The sequence below is a fragment of the Balaenoptera physalus genome (assembly GCF_965194825.1).
Source record: "Balaenoptera physalus genome assembly, chromosome: 3".
Taxonomy (NCBI): Eukaryota; Metazoa; Chordata; class Mammalia; order Artiodactyla; family Balaenopteridae; genus Balaenoptera; species Balaenoptera physalus.
The window spans coordinates 155596992-155624372 of NC_138890.1; positions in this window are offsets into that span (position 1 = coordinate 155596992).

Genomic DNA, 27381 nt, shown 5'->3' on the forward strand with positions numbered 1-27381 from the left:
TACACTGTGCGTCTGGAGTCCAACAGAGAACCATCCCTCTGTGGCTCTTTCATTTTATAAAACATGCTTGAGGGGTAGTGGTTGGGTTATAGGGAGACAATTGTTTTGGGTTAAGGCACCAAGCAGTCTAAGAAGATAAGAAACGTTCAGAACAAAGAAAATTTATTTTTGATGCCATGGGAAGTTGAGTCTAGATGGGAGTTGTAAGTGGGGAATTGAAAGATTTTGTTGGCAGACAAAAAGAAAGATAGTTAAGCAAACAATCATATTTTTTTCAAATATTCCATTGTAGTCTATGAATTTGGTTTATTATTATTGTATAAAAGAACTATAAATTTTAAGAAGAAATCAAAATGTTTATTATTTTTTGACTTCAGAAATTTTATAGAGTTTGAGTTACCTTTACACTATATAAATATCCACAATTCAATAAAGGATTATAGACACTGGGAAGGCACATTTAAAATAAGGAGAATGAATTCAATTACCATACTTTTTGAATACAGAATATAATTGAATGCACTTCTATATTATCAACTTAAACTGAGGCCTGGATGTTCACAGGGTCTCCAACTTTTCACTTTATTTCTGTTCAATGAATGGGAAAACAGCATTGTAATGCAACAACTCTAAATTCTTTTACTTTTTGTACCATTTAAATGAGTGAAGGGATATTTAGCTATTTCTATTGTTGCAGAAAGGCAGTGTTTTTGATAAGGCATTATAATTTATTCATGTTAATTATAAAAGTCATACAATAAAACATCTAATTTAGAGGTCAAGAACCTAAGAACTAAGTCCTATTCAAATGTAGGATAATATGAGTAACTATCCTCCAGAGATTTTGTTGAAAGCAAATCCAAGTTCAAACTGTGACTCTAACACTCTTCTTTTGAATAATTTCCTACATCTCTAAATTTTGTCTTTTAGACTGGCTACATGACTTTTATTCTACTGTATTCTAAACAGTTTTCCAGAGAAACAGAACCAGCAGGATGTGTATATATGCAAAGAGAGAAATTTAAGAAATTGCTCATGTGATTGTGAAGGTTAGCAAGTTCAAAATCTGCCAGGCAGGCCAACAGGTTGGAGATACAAGGAAGAGTTGATGTTACAGCTTGAGTCCAAAGGCAATCCGGAGACAATTCCCTCTTTCTTGAAGGATCTCAATCTGTTTTCTGTTAAGGCCTTCAACTGATTGGATGAGACCCACCCACCTTATGGAGGGTAATCTGCTTTACTCAAAGTTGGCTGATATAAACGTTAATGTCATCTTAAAAATTCCTTCACAATAACATCCAAACTGGTGTTTGACCAAATATCTGGGTACCATGGCCCAGCCAAGTTGACACATACAATTAACTATCACATATACCTAATAATAAAGTAAGATGGACTAATGCATTCCTGATTTTCTTTTCTCTACCTTTAGTATGCAGAGCTTAATGGAGATTCATAAACCTACAGGTGACCAGTTAGTGTTGATAGTGCCTTTGGTTGTATATGCTAAAAGTAAGTCAAAGAACAACAGAAGGCATCAATGACAAACATGTCAGTTGTAAAGGAGAAGAAAAAAGGAAAAAAAAAAGCTAGACGAAATCACTAGAAAGGAAGAATTGTTAGAAATATGAGAGGAAATATGCTCACATTAGTGAATCAAATTGAGTCAACAGCTTTTGGTCTTAGACAAAGTATACACTATCAATTTTATCTATCTTCCTTTTTTATACTTCCGTGTTATTTACATTTTCTTACCATAGAAATAACTTTCAAGTCTTTGTAGACTTTTTTTTCAGATATATGAAGGGTTGATGTCAACTGAATTAAAAGTTTAGTGCTTAGGTACTTCTGTACTTTAATAACCATATCAATTTTAAACAGATGCTACCATCTGTTTTTAAAGCCTCCAGGAAAGTTTAAACTAGGTTTAGGCTGTAAGCAGGGGATGACTTACTTCTCATTGAAGAGAAGGAGAAACTAATGATTTAGGTAAAATGATTTAGAGTAATTTGCCACTATTCTTCCAGTTGAATGACTGTCAATCAAAATTGTTTACAGAGATTCCACAATTTGAAAAATTTTAGTTCATTTTATGCTCACTCATTTTAAACGTTTTGCCTTTAGACTTGAATCTTCACAAAATCTTTACTTTCCATGTACTTATATGCTATACAACATAGGAAAAAAACAACAGGAAGGTTGAAAATATGATATCCAGTAAAAAGGCAATACAATCTGGAAGAGAAATGAAGGAAAGATTCAGAAATATGTAACAGCATAGAGAGCAACCCATGAAGACAACAGAAAGACATAGTAATCTAGAAGAAAAGATCAAAAAAATAGAATATCTCAGTTTCTTCAGAATTCTATCAAAGAATTAGAGATAAATTAGGAATAAATATATAGTGTACATGACCACACAGGGCAGTGATTCACTACAAAACAATCATTGTACAAGAAAATGAATGTGATATTACTTCACTTGGCAGTAAGCAATGTGTTTAAAATTATAATTAAATAATAAATATTGATATAATCAAAAAGCTCTTATAAAATTATATTGGGAGAACAAAGTGAAATGTTTATGTTTTTGTTGAGGCATGTAAAAGAGATTAAAATCTAAATTGACTATTGGAGGCATTCAATAGATAATGTATATAATACAAAAAATAGTTATGTAAATAAGTTGGTTAAAAGGAGTTAACTAATGGAGGAAGGGCGGTAGAGATGTTAAAGCACACCTTCTTTCCTTCAAGTCTAGTATCAGAGCTGTGAATTTCCCCCAGTCAGTTCTATATATTCAATTTTAGAGGAAGAGCTCTAGAAGTTCTTCTTGGAATGACAAATGGGCAGTGCTCTTCACCGGACTCTTTTATCACCCCAAATCAATCTTTTACAACTTGGCTTTGTTTTTTATGTTTATCCCACAATCTTAATGGCTAAGATTGTATAGGTTCTCCAGAATCTTGTCTGTATGTTGCAAATAAATTGCGGTCTTACAGGGGAGTTACAGTTGAAGCTTTTCCAATAGTTTATCTCTTAATTAGCCTTTTGGTAATTAGAGGAACAGTCTGAGACTGTTTTCAGAGGTGTTTCAAATCATTCTGTCTTTAGAGAATCTCCTCTGTCTGGAGGAGAATAAAGGCAAAACTTCAGATTTGAGAATTGTAGCCTTCCCTTCCCTATCCTATCTGGTAACTTTATCTAGCATCTTGTATTTTCATTAAAAGTTAATGGTCTATTAATATAAGTAAGATTGATCTGGTATTTTAACTTTATCTGGCATCTTGTACTGAAAGCTAATAATCTCTTCATATCAGATTTTGAACTCTATATTTTCTCTAAATATATATATATATATATGTACAGTACATATAATATGAAAGGCATTATATGTTATATTTATATTTATAAATATAATTAAATTATTTATATTACATATATATAGTAGCTCTGAGATATTGGGATTCTAGAAGTCCATATTTTCAAAGGTGCCTTATTATATTTCTTTTTAAATTTTTAATGATTATCAAGTAACTATTCCTTAAAATTTATACAGAACTTTTTCTACAACAAAAAGACAGGTAATTACTAATTTAGGACAACTTTAATAGCTGTAGCTGACAAGCAACCATTTTCTGTGATGTCCATTTGGCTCTGATGAATTTGACTTGATGCCCTCCTTAGGGTTAATATTATGTTTATACAGTTTAAGTTAGGACCTATAGACTACTTTCAACTTTCCAAGCATCAGATTTTATTGCCTGATACAATGGTTGTCCCCTAGATGGAGGTATAATTTTATTTTAATCATTCACTCTATGGAAAGACTCTTGGCTCATTCCATTTAGAGCAAAAAAAATTTTTTCTCAAAATTTCAGTGACCCATATCAAAGTACAGCATATTTTAAAATTCCATACAGATCAGCAAATATGAAAAGGGAAAATGGAAATGGGAAAAATGACCAAATGTTTTACCCACCATGTCTCAACACAATAATTATCCTCTCACAAAAGGAAAAGCCTCACGTTTTCACTTAATAACATATCAGAGTACTGAATTTACTCACAACCTTATCATGCTGACTATACTAAAGTTTTATGGAAATTCTTGCCTAAATAGCAAGAGAGAGTCCTTTCTCCATGCTAGACAATAAATTGAATTATATTTTATGATTGAAAGATTTGGACCTCAATAAGACAGACAGAATTGATGTGATTTGTATTAAAAATATTATTTTCCCATTTGTTGTTTAACCGAAGATTGTGCTGTCATAGATGTCTGCTCATTGTTTTACTTTCCTTTAGTTGCTTCACATATCTGAGCAGTGATAATCTGTTCTGTTAAGAGTGGCAGACGAATAGGGATTCATTAATTGTGATATTCCATGGATGTGTCCTTTCTACTGTGATTGGTAAAAGCAAAATAAACCACTCAGATTAGTATTTTTAAGAAAAAATTGGCTTATTAGATTGACATAAAATGGTAACATTTAATGAGAATGTTGTGCATGCAGTAGATATTAAATAGCATATTCTTCCATCTAGCTCTTTTTTCTCCCTGATTCTTGGTTGACACTCATTTGTTGGGTCTGCTTCTGCTTTCTAATATGTCTGTCTCTGAAAACAGGCTCAGTGGGAAAAAAAATAAACAAACAAATAACTAGTTAATCTAAGAAACCCCTAACATAGTCTTTTTGTAACTCAGTCTTGAAATGAATGTGAATTTTGGGATAGTTAGATTATTTTTTAATTTAAAATGATTATTATCTTGGGAGGAAGTATCTCAGTATTTTTCTTCCTCATTGGCAGCAGGAATGACAAGTTATAAACTGGCAAGGGTTATCTGGAATACATGCTAAAAATATATATAAATATTATAATAATATACTTTATATATACATTTAATCAGAATAGGCCTGCATAAGCCATGTCTTAAGTGAAGGGAGTTTGGACTCCATAATGGACACCAGGCTCCAATATAATATCTAAGGAGCCAGAGAAATATCTCAATGATGTAGGCATGTATGTTGAGAGGAATGAAAGAAGTATGACCCTATTTTTGGTACCACACTTTGTGTATTAGTCAAGGACTTGCTTTTATCTGCTTGATATGTACATAGCTCAGTTTAATTGGATACTTGAGGCAGCATCATGAAAAACTCTCACTAGAACTATTCCAGAACTCTTCATATACCCCAATAAGTGCTAATATGTTTGAAAATATATCTTACCTCTTACAGTTTAATCACTGCATAGATATCTGGCATGGATATATGTGTGTTAATACATTTGACACTCATGGTTTTCTTCCCTGAAAATGTTCTTCCATAAAAGTGGAAGCTCAAATATTCTTGAATTAACTATCATAAATTTTTAACAGTGAAATTCAAACTCTTAAAAGATTGCATTATTATAAAGCATACTATTGGGCTTTTATATTTTTTCCAGTTTTATTAAGATATAATTGAGATATAACATTTTGTAAAGTTAAGGTGCACACAACATGTTGATTTGATACACATATGTGAACAGAATTTTAAAAACTGGTTTTTAAGTATTTCTGGATTTGAAAAGTTTAGGGCAGTGTTTTATACACAGAACATGCATAATTCAGTGAAGGTAATACAGCTGAGCCCTGAGATTTTTTTGGGGGGGCAGGTTTAAAAGTAAAATTGTCAGTGGAAAACAGTCACATAGATACAAGAAATATTGCCAAATAGGAACTATAAACTATATTTATTACAAATTACAGACAAAAGATTCTGAAAATTGAACAATTTCTATAAAAATAAATTGCAACTGGAATGGGTTAAGGCTAGCTTGATACATTCAATGTTTAAGAATTTATTAACTCCTAAATAATAATTTTTTAATCTGTTTCTAATTTCCAAATAATTCCTAAGTAATTAATTCATGTATTAATCAATTTATTGATGCAACATCAATAAATTAAACTTTAAATTTTCTAAACTCTTGAATTTTTTTCTTTGTAGTCATATGATTTAAGTAAATTTTAAGATGTGATGTTGAATTTAAATATCTTAAAATATAATTGACAACTGGCTTCCTAATTGTCATGTAAGATAAATCAATTCTAGGTTACTAATTATGTGCAGCAGCAGTTTTGTGGAATTGCACATTGTCACATATCACAAATTAAGAAATCAGTTCCCTTGGGGAAAGAGAAAACTTTAAAGCCCATTCAACAAGTAAAAGATGCAGATTCCCAACTTTCCCATTACTTGCATAAGAAGTATCAGGGTTCAAGCTGCTTGTTGGACATCAAGTATATGTACATGATTTAGTATTCCATATTGCTATAATTGCACATTCTAATAGTGCGAGTGTGAGTGACTTTATCCATGAAATGTGCTATTAGATGATCTGGTACCAGCCTCTTCTGGATTTAGGTACCAGCAAGTCAAAAGAGTTGTCTGGCATCAGCCTTGCCCATAACCTGGAAGTCTTGGTGAATGGGACATTGTAGCCCTCTTACCAGGATGTGGAAGCCACAGGACAAATGGGAAACAGAGGTTGTCTACATGCTCTCTGTGAGAAGAGGAAGACAATTCCTTTCAACTAATGTTGTCCAGACCACTCAAATCAAGATCACAGAGCCATTTTTGGATAATCTGATTTCTGCATCAAGTGACATCACTGTTAATGGTGATATATCTAAGATATACCATTCTGATATGAAAGCACTCCAGTTACTACTGTCGACTGAAAAAAAAATGCACGACCTAAAAGTTGAGAGTTGTGTTTGATTTGGTGCACATTCTGAGGACTTCAAGTCCAGGAGACCAGCCTCACAGATAGCTCTGAGAGGCTGCTCCAAAGAGGTAAGGGAGGAACCAGGATACATAGGAGTTTTGCAACAAAGACCAGGTAGTCGGAACATCAAAAGATTACTATTAATTAAAGAAAACCAGACATTTCAAGTTAATGAATTTAGTGCTTTTCTATGAATGGGAAGATGCAAAAGTCTGAGCTCATTGAAATCATTCCTTTTATATGCACCTCAGCTATCTGGGCCCAGTAACCTGTGCTTTCTCATCCTGAGTCTCCTCAGGGTGCATTGCTGGGTTGGATGAAATGGCTGACTGCTCGATGGTGGGCATCCTCTTTCTATCCTGAGTTTCCTCAAGGCTCACCATCGGCACCATTGTAATGTGATGGCTTGATAGCTGCAGCATCCTTTGTTTACTGTTATGGCAGCCAACATTTTTTTCATTCACACTATTATGTGTAACAATCCACCCCAAACCTAGTAGTATAAATCAACATTTGGTTACTCCTATGAATTCTTTGATCAGGAATTTGGACAGATAGAGTAACCTGTTTCTGCTCTACTCAACAGTGTGGCACGGGAGTCACCTGGATGCATCTTCAATTAGATGTCTGAAAATTTATGTGTGCTGGAACCTCAGCTAAGCTGTCAACCCTAACAACCCACCAAGATATTCCACATGGCCTTTCTGCACAAGCTTAAGTTTCCTTACACAATTATATCTGTGCTCAAAGAATAAGTTTCCTAAGAAAGAAAGGTGGAACTTCATGACATTTTTATAATACAGTCTCAGAATTCAAAAGCATCACTTTTGTCATATTCTATTAATCAAAGCAGTCTAAAAAGCCCATCAGATTCAAGGAAGGATAAAGTCAAGGGGCTCCTCCTTATGGGGGAGTATCAAGGTTCAAGAAGAGATAAGGGATAAGGGGGATAATGTCTTAAAATCTTTGGGAAACATAATATGCTACAAAGAGTTAAAAGCATTTACATGATACAATTATACTCAAATTATTGTAAAAACATTTAAATTTACCAGCTCCATTTCCTGCTTTTAATCAAATTCACTTTGTTTCTGCCTGGAAAGTGTTTTTGTTACATAGGTAATAGAGACTTAAAAGAGAGAGTTAAAGGAATACCTCGGAAAAATAAAAATGACTGAAAATTCTGAAAGGGCCAAGCACAATATATTCATCTATTAATTGTCTAACAAAGAAATAAATCAAGAACAGCTATTAACCCTGGGCTAAGAGGATAATGAAACTTCCTCCTTCCCTTCCTTTCTATTTTATTTCTTTTTTGTGTTTCTTTTTGTAAGAAGAAAAAAAAAAAAAAAGGAAATCTATCCATCAGGCTTTTGTTTTGTACCTCTAGAGAAACTTTATAAGGAGTAGATTTTTGTCATCTGAGATTTTGTGCTGTGTTTGTCTTTATCTTAGTAGAAATCTTCAGTCTTGGGATTTTAAAGGGGCCAAGGCCATCAGAAAATTTCTTGTGGGAGGTGATTACATAAAGTTTGTTCTACTTAATAAGAAGGTGGCAAATAAATATGTGTGATGAATTCTGTTCCCTAGATTTTCTTTCATATTGCTTGGCTAAAATAAATAGGGTAGGAAGGTAGACGATGATTGATTCTATTTGTCAAAATCACGAATTTAGTACATAAAGAATTTAGTACAGGGCTTCCCTGGTGGCACAGTGGTTGAGAATCTGCCTGCCAATGCAGGGGACACGGGTTCGAGCCCTGGTCTGGTAAGATCCCACATGCTGCGGAGCAACTAGGCCCGTGAGCCACAATTACTGAGCCTGCGCGTCTGGAGCCTGTGCTCCGCAACAAGAGAGGCTGCGATAATGAGAGCCCCGTGCACCGCGATGAAGAGTGGCCCCCACTTGCTGCAACTAGAGAAAGCCCTCGCACAGAAACAAAGACCCAACACAGCTATAAATAAATAAATAAATAAATAAATAAATAAATAAACCCAAAGTTAAAAAAAAAAAAGAATTTAGTACATAATGTAGTGAAGCATCAGAAATTCTAAAAATATTTAACTATAATAAGGAAACATTTAATTTTATAATTATTGAATTTATTAATATGTCAATCAAATTATAGTTACATTGTAGACGCTTGAGGTAACATTCTACATATGGCTATTTATACTTTTAATCAAAATAAACTGTTGGACTTGTCAGTTTTTTTTTTTTTTTTTTTTTTTTTGTCAGTTTTTTGAGTCAACAGTACAATTACTTTTGACATATTCTTGGTATTTAAAATTGAAAAGAATTGAGGATTGAGTAGCAAATAATTCAGGGCATCAAAACAGGAGTAGCAAAAATGATAATTTTAAAAGGTGCTATTTTTACTTTGAAATAATCTGTATAGTTTATTCTGTAATTCTTTATATTCCTGTGCCATAAGTGATAATATGTAACCCCCCTAATTCATATGGATTTTAAAACCTAAACTCATGCTAATAGGTGCAAACTGACTGCCAGGTTTTAACTTCCTGTAGTTAGGTCAGAGTCTTATTTTCAAGTAGAGCAGACAGTTAACTCTACTTATCACCTAGCATCCATTGTCATGTAATTGTAGGTTAATTAAGATTTGTTACGCTGCTGCTCTAATAAAATGTTTTGACTATCTCTATGGATTATGACAGAGGTATATTTATAAACTATGCTATACTTTGATCCCAATTCAGGCCACTGTTAAGTTTAACTGTATCAAAATATCCTTTGTACACCATAATAGCACATATCATTTCATATGAAAAAGGCTCTACCATTTAGCAAAAAAAATTCTCTCACATTTTTTATTCTCCCTGAAACTTTGAAGGAATATGTGTAGTTCTCATAAGATGTAGGCTCTTAGAAATAAGGCATTCATATGTACTAAGATTTAACTATTGTTCATTGAAATTAAAAGAAATACACAAAAATTACTAGGAAGAAAATAAAATATTGAGTAGATTTTGTAATTTTTTCCCAGATTTACCGAAGAAAAATAATCATTTCTGTGAAGTTGTATTTATAATGGGGTACACAGGTTATTTAGATTGTCAAAGATAAGACCAAATTGTTTGATTGCAAAGTTTAAATCATCAACAGAAAAAATGCAATTTAAACTAACAAGGTCTTATTATTGGCATAATAATCTTCTGAAGCTTTTCTGTTGAAAGCAAGATTCCATAAATGTCTGAAATCCACACATGACCCAAAGGTCTTCTTAAGTATATAATCCATTGCTGAAATGAATGAGTACATCTAATCTAAGAATCAACATTTTTCCGAGATGTGGATTTAAGTGCCCTCATTCATGATCATAGTTACTCATCTAGTGACAGAGGAACTCATGTGATAATGGCAGCTCTGATCCATAAAAGCCTATCTATTTGAACTTTATAAGCATTGAAATTTTTTCTGTTTCTAAATCAAACCTTTTATTGTGTCATATTCTTAGTCCATTAATACACTGACATATGTTTAAATTACATGATATATCTCACTCTAATTGATATAAACTGTATCACTTATGTCTTATTTCCCTTCCATTTCTGATGGCACCATCTAGTTTATTTTACCATATGCTAACACCCTCCTCCTGACTTCTGAGGATCCCTTCTTTCCAAACACCAACCAATTATGTTGCCTCCAGTGATCATTTCTAAGGACATAATGGTTGTATTATATTATTTCATCTCTCAGAAATATTTAGTGGACTTTTATACTCTATTAAAGAAAACAATCCTACTCTCCTTACCATCACTACTGACATATATATATATATATATATATATATATATATATATATATATACATATATATATATAAAACATACACACACACACATAAAAGATATAGCCTTTGTATTTTCTATGCCTCCATACTCCCTTCAGTCATATCTTCTTCTCAAGAATCTACTTGCACATATATTATCGAGTGGACATTTAACAAAGGAATTCCTACAGGGCTAATGTTTCTCTACCAGTGATTTGTAATTTGGTCACAGTAATTTGAGTCAGTCTCATGAATATTCAGTCTCAGAAAGGCATATAGAAAACTGGAGTAGGCATTTTCCATTGTTTGTGTAGAGAAACACTGAACCGTTAAACAATATTTATGTACAGACAGTATGTGCCAAACAACATATTAAATAGTATTTAATACAATGGGAGCCTCAAAAATAGTCTCTCCCTTTTGAATCTAGTGCAGACATCCAATCCTTAAACAGTGGGAAGAATGAAGTCATCACTAAGAGAGAAGAAAAAGTGACAGTGCAGGTGGAAACTGAAGCTGGTTCTTTAGTTTCTGGTTGCTTTCCCAGTTCCATGTTCCAGTCTCCCAGCAAATCTAGCTTAACGTATTTACTTCATTTTTTTTTTTTTTTGGTGAGATTTCAGAATCCCCTTTCACAGATGAGCCCATTGTCCATTTACTCAATGTAGGACATGCAAGATGTTTCCAATTTCTCATACATTATTGTTTCCCTAAGGTAGTGCACCTGCACTGTTATAGCCAATGATGGGGTGTGAGTTGAATAGCTTTTTGACTTTGGAGCATTTGGATGTCCACTCTATTATGAATATATTATTTTGCAGCCAACTTTGATTTATGTCTCACAGTGTGCTACCTACTCAGCTAGCTCATGCCATAAAGTCCAAGGTTTAAGAGTTATATTTCCCTCTTAAAATATTCTATTCCTTGGCAACCTGCCTCCTCTTTTCAGGTGCAAACATTTAATGTAACTAATTAGCCATAAGAGAACATTAGAGAGTTACAGTGATGAGACATGGAAACATTTAGGATTTGGGGGATAAACACAAGGGGTATTAAATCTATGATATTAAATATATCTTCATAAAAAGTAAGTAGGGCTTGATAATCAGAGATCATAAGCCTAACAAAGATATTCTCTTATTTAATTTTTTAAAAATGTGTTTTCTTACAACCAAGTGATTCCTGACTGCAGTTATATTCTTCAATGTTACCTGATTATTGTTAGGGTAATATATGTTCTCCATAAAATAAGTTAAAAACACCATATTACTTACCTCTCTGATACTATATCCCCATATAGATGCTCACTCACTACCTGTCCCTTTTCACTAACACAAATCTTACCTACACTAAAATTAGCTCGCTTTCTATTCATTGAGTTCACTTAGAAAATGTATTTTGTTTGTTTGCTGACTGTGCTTTAATGGGATAACTTCTACTCTTAATTTACAATATAGGTTTTATATTCTCCAGTTGCCTTCTTTCACTACACACTCCTCCCTGACTTAAGTTCATAAATTTTTCTTCATGTCCTTTTATGTACAGCTTATAGCACCTTTTCCATACTTCTACCATAAGATCAATAAAATATGTGGATTCCTTGATTTTTTTTTTTTTTTTTTTTTTTGCCTATTGATGTCACTAGACAGAGATGGTATGGAAAATGAATTCTATTAGTTCTTGCATTATCTGTATAAAGTACATTTGGCAGATATTAGGCATTTGGTAATTATTTGTTGAATGAAAGAACGTCCTTCCTCAGTTATATTAGTCTAGATGAAGTCATTGCATCCTTTTTTATCACTAAGTTCTATATTGCTACCTTTGAATTAACATTGCCCTGGATTTGAATTTCAGCATAGCAATTCACTGTAGGGTTTGGAGCAAGCCTTTTACACCCATGAATTCTAGTTTTATCATCTATAAATATAAATAGCCAGCTTTTATTCTTTCATATTTAATGCGATCAAGCTACCAACGATGGATGGGAGAGTGGGGAGAGGGAACAGTAAATATAAAGTATATAATGTAAAACTGAACAGTAACTGAAACACTATCCTAACTCCTAAGCTATGTGGAGAGCCTTATTTTATAAGGTGTATAGTTATAATACAGTGATGTAGAGGATAAAGGATACTGATGAATGGAATGAGACAACATAAGGGAATAAACAACAGAACAATATCAACCTTACTTTTTTTCCCTTTGTCCCACACTATCCTCATTATTTCCTTATCTTACTCTTATTGCTCACTGTATTCTTTGTTTTACTAACTTCCTCTAGACATGGCTAGTACTAGGTCTTTGTACAGACTGAGTTTTTTTCATTTTCCTTTGTTGTATCTGCATATTCATCTTTAATTTCTTTGTCTTTTTCTTGCACTTCCTATTTTCTAGGCTGTTAAGAATCCACTTAAGCATTATTATTAGCATATATAATAATAAAATATGGAAAAGAATATTATGGTGAAAACATCCATTTTTATACCGCAATTCCTAGTCAAAGAATTTTCTTCATTCCTATGTATGAATTAGGTAAATTTTAAGTACTGCATTTGATCAAATAAAGAATGACTTATAATTTATTAACCCCATTGAGCTAGAATTGTTTCAAAATAAAATCTGTGAGACTATTTAACATTTATAATAGTATAAAATTTGGGTACACAAAAGTTGTTATTGCATTTTTTTTCTTATTTCCAAGAAGGAGAAGACCAATGGTCAATGACAAAACAATTTTACCTATTTGGTATTAAAGAGTTAATATAGTTGTTGTTTTTTTACATTTGTGGGTTTTTAAAATTGAAGTAGAGTTGATTTACAATGTTGTGTTAGTTTCAGGTGTACAGCAAAGTGATAATATGTATTCTTCTTCAGATTATTTTCCATTATAGTTATTAAAAGGTGCTGAATATAATTCCTTGAGCTATACAGTAGGTCCTTGTTGTTTATCTATTTTTTATATATAGTAGTATGTATCTGTTAAACCCAAACTCCTAATTTTCCCCCTCTCCTTTCCCCTTTGGTAACCATAAGTTTGTTTTCTATGTTTGTGAGTCTATTTTTGCTTTGTAAATAAGTTCATTTGTATCATTTTTTTAGATTCCATATATGTGATATCATATGATATTTGTCTGTCTGATTTACTTCACTTAGTATAATAATATCTAGGTCCATCCATGTTGCTGCAAATGGCATTATTTTGTTTTTTTATGGCTGCATAATATTCCATTGTACATATATGCCACATCTTCTTTATCCATTCATCTGTCAATGGGCATTTAATGCCCTTGTCTTGGCTATTGTAAATAGTTCTGCTATGAACATTGGGGTGCATGTATGTTTTTGAATTAGAGTTTTCTCTGGATATATGCCCAGGAGTGGGATTGATGGATCATAGCGTAACTTTATTTTCAGTGTTTTAAGGAACCTCCATTCTGTTCTCCATAGTGGTTGTAGCAATTTACATTCCCACCAACAGTGTAGGAGTGTTCCCTTTTCTCAACACCCACTTCAGCATTTATTATTTGTGGACTTTAAAAGTTAATATAGTTTTTAAATAATCATATAAAAGGATATTCAATTTTATTGATAAGCAGGAAAATACAAATTAAATTCACACTGGGGGTCTGCAGGACTGATCCTGCCTGAAAATTTCAGTACTGAATATATGGTAGTTATTATTATTTCCATGTCTGTTTCTTCATTCAGCATTCATATTGCTTACCAGTTTCTTCACCTCCAAAGAAACCAGACAATTGATTTGTATGCTCTTGAGGCCTTTCCAAATTACCCTCATATCTTTATCTATTTTTGTATTTCTTAATATTAATTAGTTTAGATTATGTCATATGCCCTCTCTAGTTGGTAAAATCATTATATATTTTACACAACCAAGCTTATTTGCTTATACTAAACAAAAGTTGGTTGAATGACTTAGTTTATCCATTTCAGTTGGCATGATTAAAATTTTGAGTTAGTTTTTCCTCAAGAGCTAAATCTTTATTCCTTGCTGATGATGTCCCCAGCATCCCCCCATGTATCATTTAATTTTCTCCAGTTTAACACATATAAACCTTCAATAAACCTCTTAGATTCTACTTACTGCTCCCACATTGGCATGCATTGTAGCTGAGCAGTAGGGGAGATATTTCTATTAAGAGGATTCAAAGGTAATGCTATTATTACCTTACAGCTTTCAAGCTTCTTTCACATTATCATTTTGCTTAATCTCCAAAGAAATAAATATTATTATCATTTACTTTATTCCCCAAAAGAAAAAAAGGCAATCTTACTTATTTAAAAGTACATACTTCAAAACACATATTTATTTTCAGACTGTCCTTTTCTCCTGAAATATGTATAAATCTAGCCAATATATTAACTCACATGCATTTCTTTGAATCCTTTGATCACTTAGCTAAATCTTTATGTCAAGATAGTAAGTATGAATGATTGTTTCTCTCTTTTCTTTTAGATAACTATTTTTAATAATCTCTGTTAATATGAAAGTTTAACTAGGTTAAATTTCAATACAAGTAATTAAGAGACATCACTTTGGAAGTAATTAAAAGATAACTCATGCTAATTATAAAACCAAACCACTGAAGTATAACTTTATAATAGTGGCTACTTTTATAGCTAGATAAGGTGCTATTATTTTAAGATTTAACTACACTAGATCTTGTCAAAAAGTCCTCAACGGTTACAGAATCTTGTGAATAACAGGGTAATAAAATCCTTTATCTTTAGTGCAAATATGTGCTTTAAAAAAAATACCAAGACTCAAATTGTAGTCTAGAAACCGATGAGTTAGTGTAATGCCAAAAGCACATAAAGGTAGATTCTGTAAATTTCCCATGAGAGATGATTCATTATTTTGACGATGTCAATCAGACAGATGTTACATTAGAGTTACTTCCTCTAGTTTCTCTCAATTATCCTTCACTTGCTAGTATATGTGAGAAATACAGATTTTCTAGAATGATATTCCTGTCTAATGTTCATCTTTTGCTCTCAGTTCCTGGGGCTTTGAACATGCGAGCATCTATTTTTGCAAGGAAATGATGGCATAATTAATTTTTGAATAGCAATGTTCTCTGAGTAACTATTATCCCTGAGTAATTATTCAGTAAATAATCATCTAGCATTATTCTGAACTGCATATATTTGCAAGTGAAGCAGCTATACTTTGAAATCTTGTCTGAGGCACATCAACACATTAAGAGTGAATTATTTTATGTGTGTTAAGTCTATGTTTGTTTACAATTTCAGCTTTTATTTCATTGTATTAAGGATATTTATCATGTTCATTATCATCCATGCCTAGGATTTTTTTTTTTCTTTGAAAAATGCCATTGGAATTTGGCTATGAATAGTATTGAATCTGTAGATCAACTTGGGTAGTGTGGAGATTTTAACAATATTAAGTCTTCCAATATATAAACAAGGGATATCTTTCTATTTGTTTGTGTTTTCTTCAATTTCTTTTATCTATATTTTGCAGTTTTGCATGTACAAGTCCTTCACTTCCTTTGTTAATTCCTAAGTAGTTTATTCCTTTTGATGTTATTATAAATGAGATCATTTTCTTAATTTCCTTTAGGGTTAGTTTATTGTTAGTGCACAGAAACACAACTGATTTCTATATGTTGGTTTTGTATCTTGAAACTTGACTGAATTCGTTTATCAAATCAAACAGTAGTTTTGTGGGTTTTCTACATATAAGATCATGACATCTGCAAACATATAACTTTACTTTTTCCTTCCCAATTTGGATGTCTCTTATTTCTTTTTCTTACCTAATTCCTCTGGCTAGGACCTCCAGTACTATAGTTAGTAGAAGTGATGAGAGTGGGCATCCTTGCTTTGTTCTTGATCATAGAGGACATGTTTTCAGTTTTTCATCATTAAGTATGATGTTAGCTGTGTACTTTTCATGTATGTCATGTTGACAGTTTTTCTTATGATGAGTGTTGACTTTTGCCAAATGCTTTCTCTGAGTCTATTGATATGATCATATGATTTTTATCCTTCATTCTCTTAATGTGACATATTGCATTATATGTTTTGCCTATGTTGAACTGTCCTTTTCTCCCAGTGATAAATCTCACTTCATCATGATGTGTGATCCTTTTAATGTGCTGTTGTATTTGATTTGCTAATTTGGAACCACAAAAAGACTCCAAATAACCAAAGCATTATTGAGAAAGAAGAACAGAGCTGGAGGTATAACATTTCCTGACTTCAAAATATATTATAAAGCTAGAGTAATTAAAAAAGCATGATACTGAGATAAAAATAGACATATTACTCAATGGAACAGAATAGAGAGTACAGAAGTAAACCCATGAATATGGCCAACTGATCTTTGACAAGAGTGCCAAGAATACACAATGGGGAAAGGTTATTCTTTTCAATAATGGTGGGAAAACTAGATATCCACATGTAAAAGAATAAAATTGGATGCTTATTTTACATCAAAAATTAAAATCAACTCAAATAAATTAAAGACTTAAATGTAAGATGTGAAAATATAAAATTCCTAGAAGAAAACATAGGGGAAAATATTCATGACACTGTTACTGGCAACTCTTTCTTGGATGACACCAAAGCACAAGAAACAAAAGCAAAAACAGACAAGTAGGACAATATCAAACTAAAAAGCTTCTGCACAGCAAAGGAAACAATCAGCAGAGTAAACAAAAAACCTATTAAATGGGAGAAAATATTTGCAAACCATATATTTCATATGGGATTAATCTCTAAAATATATAAATAGCTCCTACCGTTCAATAATATAGGCACAACAAACCCTGTCTAAACAATGGACAAAAGACTTGAGTAAACATTTCTTCAAAGTATACATACAAATGACAACAGGTATGTGAAACCACACTAAATATGACTAGTCATCAGAGAAATGCAAATCAAAACCACAATGAGGTGCCACCTCCCACCTGCTAAATGACTATTATCAAGCAAAAAAAGGATAAGTGTTGGTGAGAATGTGACTATATTGGAATGTTCTTATGCTATTGGCAGAAACATAAAATGGCACAGTTGCTATGGAAACAGTATGAAGTTTCCTCAAAAACTAAAAAAAAAAAAAAGAACTACCATATGATCCAGAAATCCCATTTCTGGGTCTATATTCAAAAGAATTGAAATCAGAATCTCTAAGAGTTGTCTGCACTCCCATGTTCATTGCAGCATTAGTCACAATATCTAAGATATGGAAATAACCTAAATGTCGTCAATGATGAATGGATAAAGCACATACAGTAGAACATAATTCATTCTTAAAAAAAAAAAATCTTGCTATATGTGATAACATGAATGAATCTGGAGGACATTATGTTAAGGGAAATAAGGCTGTCACATAAGGAAAAATACTGAATAATTGCTCTTATATGAGGAATTTAAAATAGTCAAGCTCACAGAAACAAGGCAGAATGGTGGTGTTCCAGGAATGGGAAAAGGAGAAAAAGGTGAGTTGCTCTTCAAGAGGTATATAGGTACAGTTATGCAAGATGAGGAAATTTTAGGTGTCTGCTGTACATTGTGCCTATAGTTAACAATACTCTATTAAAATTTAAAAGTTTGCCAAGAGAGCAGATCTCATCTTAACTGTTCTCTCCCAATAGCAGTAATTAAATGAGAGGTCATCTAAGCCTAGCCCAGAACTAACACAGAAGCTTACCCATTGAAAAAAAAAATTTTTTTTTCTAATTGTGGCTCGCGGGATCTAGAGCGCAGGCTCAGTAGTTGTGGCACACAGGCTTAGTTGCTCCACGGCATGTGGGATCTTCCTGGACCAGGGCTCGAACCTGAGTCGCCTGCATTGGCAGGCGGATTCTTAACCACTGTGCCACCAGGGAAGTCTCCCATTGAAATTTTTGTACTTACAGAATATGGTTTTAGCAGAGAGTTAGTGGTCTCTGACACCACTAACCATAGGGATACATCTTGAATTCCACACTTGCTAAAATACAAATCTTAAGGAAATACCAATTAAGGTATATTTGAGAAAGGAACAGCAGGGTAGAAATCAGGCCAATCCTGAACTAGCTAAAGTTATAGAACAAAAATCAAACTGTAAATCAAGACATCTGTTTCCTTGAAGTAGCTGAAGCTAATTTCTGAAATAAGGCCTCCATGTTCTCACTTATACTTGAGGCTCTTGATGCAACCTATCACCAGTAATCTTTCCCATGTTACAATTTTAGTTTTGTAGAAACTTGTGATTTTTTTTTTTAATCAGCACAAAAGTTATGTTTTAAAAAAACGATATTGCATTGAGTTTGCTGAACTGCATATTGATCATATGAGCAGATCTGTGTCAGAGTGCAATAAATATGTTTAGAAACTTTGGGTATTTCTCTTCAAGAAGGTCTCCATTGAAAGAGCATGGACTTCGAAATGGCTCTGCTGCTTGTCTGTCATTAAATTACATTGGACAATGCACCCTACTGAGACTTAGGCTTTCATCTCCAAAGTAGAAAAGAGAAGGGATAAATTTTAGAGGTGTTGGGAAGACAAGCAGTAATCTATATGAAATGAATATTATAATGCCTGACATAATATAAACTGTGATGATATAAATAATTACCAAAATTAATAATCTGTGGTAAATGTATAGAGGTGGCTTGAAGATTGAACCCTTATAAAAATTAAATTATTTGGTTTGGATAAAGAAACTCTATATCTGAATAACCTTAATAATTAATAGTTATAAGAATATCTATGCCAGACAATTTTACCTATGTTATCATATTCAATAATCACAATATGTTATGAGTAGCTATTTGGAATAAAATCAATAAAAACAGCAAATAACCATATACAGCTCATCTCCTTGGAGCATGTACTTCACACTATTATTTGTGTTTATGCACTATCTAGTCCCTTCAGGGAGCTGCTTTTTATATTATGTACAGAATTTATAGTTGTTATCTGCAAGAAGGTCTACCTGAAAGGCCTTACTCAGACCTCACTGGGGGCAGAATTTCCACTGATCTATTCTTAAAATGTAAATTTTATCATCCTTAAAAGCCATCAACGGCTTCACATTGTTCTTAGGATAAAACTCAAAGTATTAGATTTGCCTGGTTCTTAATAATTCTAATACAGCAGAGGCTTCCGCTTCCCTCTCTGCATTTCTCAACATGATTCATTTATGCTGCCTTCTCTCTTCCTTTAATCTCCTTTTGTCTCTCTGTCTAGGGCTTTCATTTATGTAGTTCAATTTATACACATTCCTTTCCTTTTCTTTTCCACCTAACTGCTATGTTGAAGTGTGTTTTCCTCAAAAAAGCCAATACTGTCCTGCCATTCAAGATGAGGGTCCATTCATAAATTTTCTTGAAACATTTTATAATTTTTCTTTAAACTTTTAGAGTTATTTATGTAATCCCTTGTATTTACATGTTTAGGTATGAGTTCAGTCATTGCAAAAAACATAATTATCATATTCAGTAGTTATCACATAGTAAGGTGCAATAAATATTTGTAGAAGGAATGAATGATTGAATCCTAAATGAGGCCACACTATTTTACCTTGTGTGTTTGTTTGCTTATTCACTTGATTTGGTTTTATTTTCTATTTCAACATTATTTTACTCCATTAACACACTTTAAAGAATTTTGAATAAAATGACTTATCAAAGTTATCCTTCTAACAACCTTTCCTCAGAAAGAGACTGAACTAAGGGTTTGAGGATGTATACTATGTTCTCATATTTTATTTTACTATCCAACTTGTGTGGAAACTTACAGCAAAATTAAATAATTATTAGTGGTATAATTTAAGTAAAATAAGGTTAGCTTAATTAACTTCATCTATAAATTTTAAGGAATGAACATTTTTCGTTTAATATCACATTTTTTCAAGTTACCAAAGTTTCAAGAAAGCTACAGCAAATTCATTTTAAATTAATTAACTCCACTTAGACTAGAGACTAGAGAAGATATTCCAAAAAAAATTAAAATGTGTTTGTAAACTTGTGAAATTCCCTGATGAAATCTCCCAGATTTTATTATTAAGTGATCTTTATATGTATTTCCTACAGAGCAGCAAACATAGATCTCAGCAACACCTTCTCTGTGTATCACCACATAATATATATAAAATACATAAATTGACTTCTCCATTCTACTTTTGATAAAGTCATCCTCCTAGACCTTTACGTTATGTGGTATTGGAATTTTGTGTTAGGTTCCTCTGTTCCCATAGTACCTGGTACTTCAATCTCTTGTTAAAATTATACACTCCATTCTAACAAGTTAATGTCCTGACTCCTTCCCTCATATAGTGTGATCTACTTTAGGATAAGAAACACAGGACTTTTATTTCATTATCTTAAAATCTTACACTTTTCATTGTTACAATAACTAAAATCAGGTTTTATAGGCAAAATGACATAAGTAGATAACAGAGTGATAAAAAGATTAATAGGGGTTAGAATACCTTCCTGATATCTATGAAAGCATGAGATTGGAGGCTCTGTTGAATGTGGATAGAAAGAAAACACAAAAATCTGTGAGCAATTTGCCAGGTGTTCAGGAAAATGCTGAGGCTAACACAGTTGCTTTAATGATGTGAGATGATATGAAATCTAACAATGGATGGACTTCTGTGTCTCAACAGTTCACTCTGTGCTTATTCACATCTTTAATGATGCTCTGAAGAATTACTCACCAATCCAGAAGGTTAGTTATAAATCAGTCCCTGCTTTTGAAGTAGGTGATTACTATAGACAAAGGAATAAAAGGCAATACATCTTGTGTTTTAAGTCAGATGATACTGTCCACGATTATGACAAAAATTATCTAATAGTACATGGAAGTCAACAGAACAAGTTTCCTCACTTGTTTTCTAGATGGAAAACTTTGGAGTAGAAAAGTCTAAGACAAATGTAAAGGCAGAAATTAAAAGTGATTGAGGGGAATTTGGGAAAGATGACATCAACAGCAGATTTTGACTTTTCACATTAAAACAAGAGAACGAGCAAAACCCCTGAAATCTTGGGCAACATTTACAACAAAACTAGTTGAAAAATTATCCTACCTCCCCCTAAATACAAGCAAATGGTGACAAATTGTCAACACACACAAGATGTGCATGGTGTCAACATCTGTGGAGTGAAAAGAAGAAGGAAGTAGAAAGATGGAATCTGGTGGCATTGAGAAAAGGAAAATATTAAGAGAGCCAATAGATATTCACTAAAAAGCAGGTGAAAATGGAAGGGTTTTACCCTCTCCAATGCCTGGTGAATGGGAGGAGCATACAGTAAGGACTGAAGGAGCTGTGATCCCTTAGAAGTCTTAAAGGTCCTTTCTATATGGAAGAAAAGAGGAGGGCCAGAACAAAATGGGATTAGGTAACAGCACCAGAAAGTTCCGGAACACAAGCAAAAATATTTTTGAAAACTACACAAAATTTAGGTAAGGTGAAAAGTCTGTGACATTAGAAACATATCCTGATCCTTGCTTTATTCAAAAAGTGAGAAAAACTAATTTCAAATGGAAATAAGGAACATAAAAGTATCAATGTAAAATCTCATTAAAAAGTACTATAAGGAGAGAGAGAGAGTGAAAGAATTACCTCCCTGCAAACATTAATTTTCCCAGAAAGATATGTATCCAAAAATGATTTAAAGGTAATGTACTCTCTCAAAATGAGTTAAAATAAAATAAGAAAATAGCAAAAGACATTAAAGAACATAAATCAGAACTAGATAAACTCAGAATGAGGTGAAAGAAAGTAGATAGAAAATTATTTTAAAAATTAGGATTAACTAGATGCAACACATGAGCAAATAAGCATAACAGATAAGAGAAAAAGGAGAAAAAGGAAAATTTTAAAAAATGAAAAATGCAAAATAAATAAAGAGACTTCCATCAAGCGGATAACATTGACTGGATATTCCCTCTTACCTGAAACAAAGAAACAAACAAACAAGAACAGAAGAACATTCCTGAGAGATGAGAAATAAATAAGATAAGCTCTACAAGTGGTCCAGTCTAGTGCCTTAATAGATTCTAAGATTCTGTAGAATGAGGGGAACCCAGACAGGCACAGCAGAATCCCACAGTTGAGGAGATGAAATTAAGAATGACACTGTTGTGAAACAGATCTCTATAATTTATTCATCTTGTATAAATGTAACTTTATACCCATGAACAATAACACACCATATCCTCCTCCCTCTATCCACCAGGAACCACCATTATACAATCTGCTTCTATAAGTTTGACCATTTTATGTACCCCATATAAGAATCATGGTGTATGTATATGTCCAAACTCATCGAAATGTATACATTAAATATGTGTAATTTTTGGTTTATTAATAATACTTCAATAAAGGTGTAACAAAAGAGACATTTTGCCTATTAGATAGATTTAAAAAAAGAATCTGGGAAAACCAAGGAAGCTAGATCTCACAAGATAGTGTATCAAATGTAAACAAAGAGAGCCCCTGAAGATCTGCAGAGGGTACTCAACAGAGTTCTAGACATGATCTAAGGCTGGATAGATAACTATCTGAAAGAATTAGAGAAAAACCATACAGGAAAACTGAAATGGGGTTAAGGATAATACCTATTTCCACCAACTTTATTTGCAAACCTCAAAATTCACATAGCACTGAGTATTCAGAATGACCCTGCCTCAATAGTGAGGAATAATTAGCCACAGACTAAATGCTTAAGGTTAGGTCCCATCTAACATACCCAAAATATTTATGCACCTAATGACAGTTTCAAAATAAACCTGATAACAGAGAAGCCAGAACCAAGAAAACTGAAAGAAAATATAGACATATCAACAATCATACTCAGGAATTTCAACACTCTTCTCTCAGTACTTAATAGAACAATAGATACTGTATTAAATCAGCAAGGTTGTCTTAGACCTGAACAGCACCATCAACCAACATAACCTAACTGGCATTACAGAATACTCCACCCGACGCTCCACACTAAAAGAATACATATTCTTTTGAAGGACTTGCTGAATGTTAATCAAGATAGATCATGTTCTGAGTCACAAAGCATGTCTCAATGAATTTAATAGGTTTTATGTAATACAAGATATGATCCCTGAGACTAATGGAATTAACTTAGAAATCAATTACATAAGCATATTTCAAAATGCCCCCAACATGTGGATAGTGAATACACACACTTTTCATCAACCAATGGGTGAAAAAGAAATTGAAAGAGAAGGAGGCTTTTTGAACTGAATGAAAATGAAAACACACCATATTGAAATTTGTGTGATGCCACTAAAACATCACTTAGGAGTGACATAGTACTAGACACCTGTATTAGAGATAAAGTTCTTAAATCACTGTCAGGAAATCAGTAAAGATATAGAAGATTTGAGCAACTCTATCCACTAAGTTGATCTAATAGACATTTGTAGATACACCACGCTAAAGGCATGTAGAATATACATTCTTTCAAGTGCATAAGGACCATTTACCAGTATAGACTAAATTGCAAGCCATAAAACAGATCTTGGTAAATTTAAAGTAAGTTAATTCAGATAAATTATGTTTTCTGATCACAGTGGAATTACATTAAAAATCAGTAACAGAAATATGTCTGGAAAATCCCCAAATATTTTGAAACAAATAGCATACTTTTAATAATAAATAGGTCAGAGAAAAATTCAAAAGAAAAATTAAATTAACCATACTTTGAACTGAATGAAAATGAATACACAATATATAATTTGTGTAATGCTCTGAATAGCTCTGAATGCCTATAATTGAAATGAAGGAAGTTCTCAAATTAATGATGTCAGCTTCCACTTTAAGAAACTAGAAAAGGAAAGGTAAATTAAGCCCAAAGAGAACAGAAAAAAAAGTAACAAGATAAAAGCAAATATTTGTAAAATAGAAAAAAGAAAAATGATAAAGAAAATCAAAGAAACAAATGTTAGTTCCTTTAGAAGATGATTAATATAGATCAACCTCTATTCATAATTTGACAATTTCAGGAATGAGAAAAAAATGAGAGGAACACCTATTGAATCACTAAAGAGTCTATAGGTACTAAATGAATAATAAGGGGATATTATAAACCATATTGTACTATTAAATGTGAAAATTTAGATTAAAAATATAAATTCTTTGAAAGATATAAACAAAATTAACTAAAGAACAAATAATAGATAGCCCTATGTCTATGAAATGAATTAAATTTGCAGTTAAAAACAATATTTCAAAGAGAACTCCTGATCCAAGTGGCTTCACAGTGAATTCTATCAAGCATTTAAGGAAGAAATAATAATAATTTTACAAAAATCTTTCAGAAACTTAAAGAGGTTATACTTCCCAATTTATTCTATGAGAATAGCCTTACCTTTATACCAAAGCCAGACAAAACATTAGGAGAAAATAAACATCCCTTGTGAACTTATATTATTCATTAACATATGTGCAAAAATTCTAAATAGTAGTTTAGGTATTCAAATCTAGCAACATATAAAAGTAATAAATATATCATGATCAAGTGGAGTTTATACATAAATATAGGGTTGTTTAACATTTAAAGCTCTATCAGTATGTTTTGTCACGTTAAAAAAATTTTAAAGAAAAAGGTATGATCATCTTCATAGATGCAGAAAAACATCTGACAGAATCTAACATCCATTCCTAATAAATAAGTGAAACAAGAATAGAAGAAAACTTCCTTAATCCAATAGAGGGTATCTTAAAAAAAATCTACAGCTTATCTAATATCTAATGATGAAAGATTTAATTCTTTACCCCTAAGATCAGAAATAAGATAAGAGTGTCTGCTCTTAGCACCCCTATCAGCATTGTACTAGACATTATAGTCAGCGCAATTAGGTAAGAAAAAGGAAGAAATTAAAACCAAATTGGAAAGTGTCAACTAAAAAACAATACAGGATGCTGCAAATAAGAAAAGAGTTTATTTGAGATCTTAAGAGCTGCAATTCAGGAGATACAAATTTGGATAAAACTAAAAGAGTGTTCTGGGAAAAAGAAAGACTCAGGGGCTTATAAGGAGAAAAAGCCAAGAGGTTGTTAAAAGTTGCCTGGTAAGATTTTGATTGACTCTGATGGGAGTCAGGAAATATTTGTCCTTGAGAGATCACAAGTTCCTTCAGGGTAGGGGTCCAATAAGAATCTTGAGTTTCTGGCTGATGTTCTGGATGACTTCATCAGGACAATAAATGATCAAAAGATCAGATTCTATCCAGGCTGAGATGTGTATAAGTCACACTTCCTTAATGGCCACATGGCTCCATTTTAGAGAGCTCTCTTAGCAATATCAACTCCATTTTGATTTTCCTTTCACATTTTCCCTTTTGCAATGATTTGTATAACTAGTTGCAATCCAGATCTCAGTAAGCCACAAGTCCAGAGGGGAACCAGCTGAAAAAGATTTTTTAGATGTCACAGTCAAAACATCTTTTTTTTTTTCTTTTAATTCACAAATTCATTAATTTTTCTGGGTTTTCTTAGACAATGAAAATGTAAAAAAAATGTGGAATGAACATTTTCCATGAGGTTGAACAGATAACAACATTTGGAAATAAAAGTATTAAACAGATAACAACATTTGGAAATAAAAGTATTAAAATAAAAAAAATGTGGAATGAACATTTTCCATGAGGTTGAACAGATAACAACATTTGGAAATAAAAGTATTAAACAAGGAATAGATTCTTCGGATACTAAATTCTTTGTATGCTATAATAATTTAAACTATAAAAATGGCATCATGCAATGGAATATTACTCAGCCATAAAAAGGAATGAAATTGGGTTATTGGTAGAGAGGTGGATGGACCTAGAGACTGTCATACAGAGTGAAGTAAGTCAGAAAGAGAAAAACAAATATTGTATATTAATGAATATATGTGGAATCTGAAAAACGTGGTAAAAACGATCTTATTTACAAAGCAGAAATAGAGACATATTCAAAACATCTTTTGCAGTTTTTAATATGTCTGATGATGTCATCTAGTGTTTATGTAGAGGGCAGTTTTAGTTCTCAATGATTCCGAAGATGGAAATGTCAGTCTGGAGAGTCATAGCTAAATATTAGAGGAAACCAGAAGAATTTAGGATCTAGTCCAGTTTACAGCTTAAAAAACTTCAAAGATGGTTAACAGCACTATCCCCTAATATCCACAAAGGTATATTATTAAAACATAATTTTTCTCTCCAAGATCACCCTTGTTTCTAACAAAGCTAGTCATATTAAGACTAATTTGTTTGCAAAACAGGTCAAGTTTCAATAAACCTGGCCTGATTTTTTACATATGTCTAACAAGGATACCAACTGATCATATAGGCTCTCTTAAATCTACTTTGTTAGAACTTTTCACAAGGAGTATCAGATTGAACTTTTAAAGACCTCTTGGGGACAGGAAAGCCAAACCAAGGACCTGCCAAAAGACTTTACCTGCAACACCTACACACTTGGGTGAATTCCTCTATTTTCAAGGTCCCCCAAATATCTTGAGATTCCTGTACCTGCCAGGAAGTGACCTTCCTTACACACCTGGTAAGGCTGCTGGGAACCCTGTAAATGAGGTACTTGGCTGTTTTTCCAAGGGTCTTTATTGGCTCCATAAAGTCAGTCTTTGTTCCTTAAAGCTGTCTGGTCATATCTGAATCTATGCACGTCTCTCTCAAATATGACATTCCTGCTAAAGCCTTGGTAATATAACCAATATTTCTAGCTGTGTCTTGTTATGAGCAGAATGGATTCTTATTTAATTTATTCAAATAACTATATTGCCATGAAAATAAGAATACTCACTAAT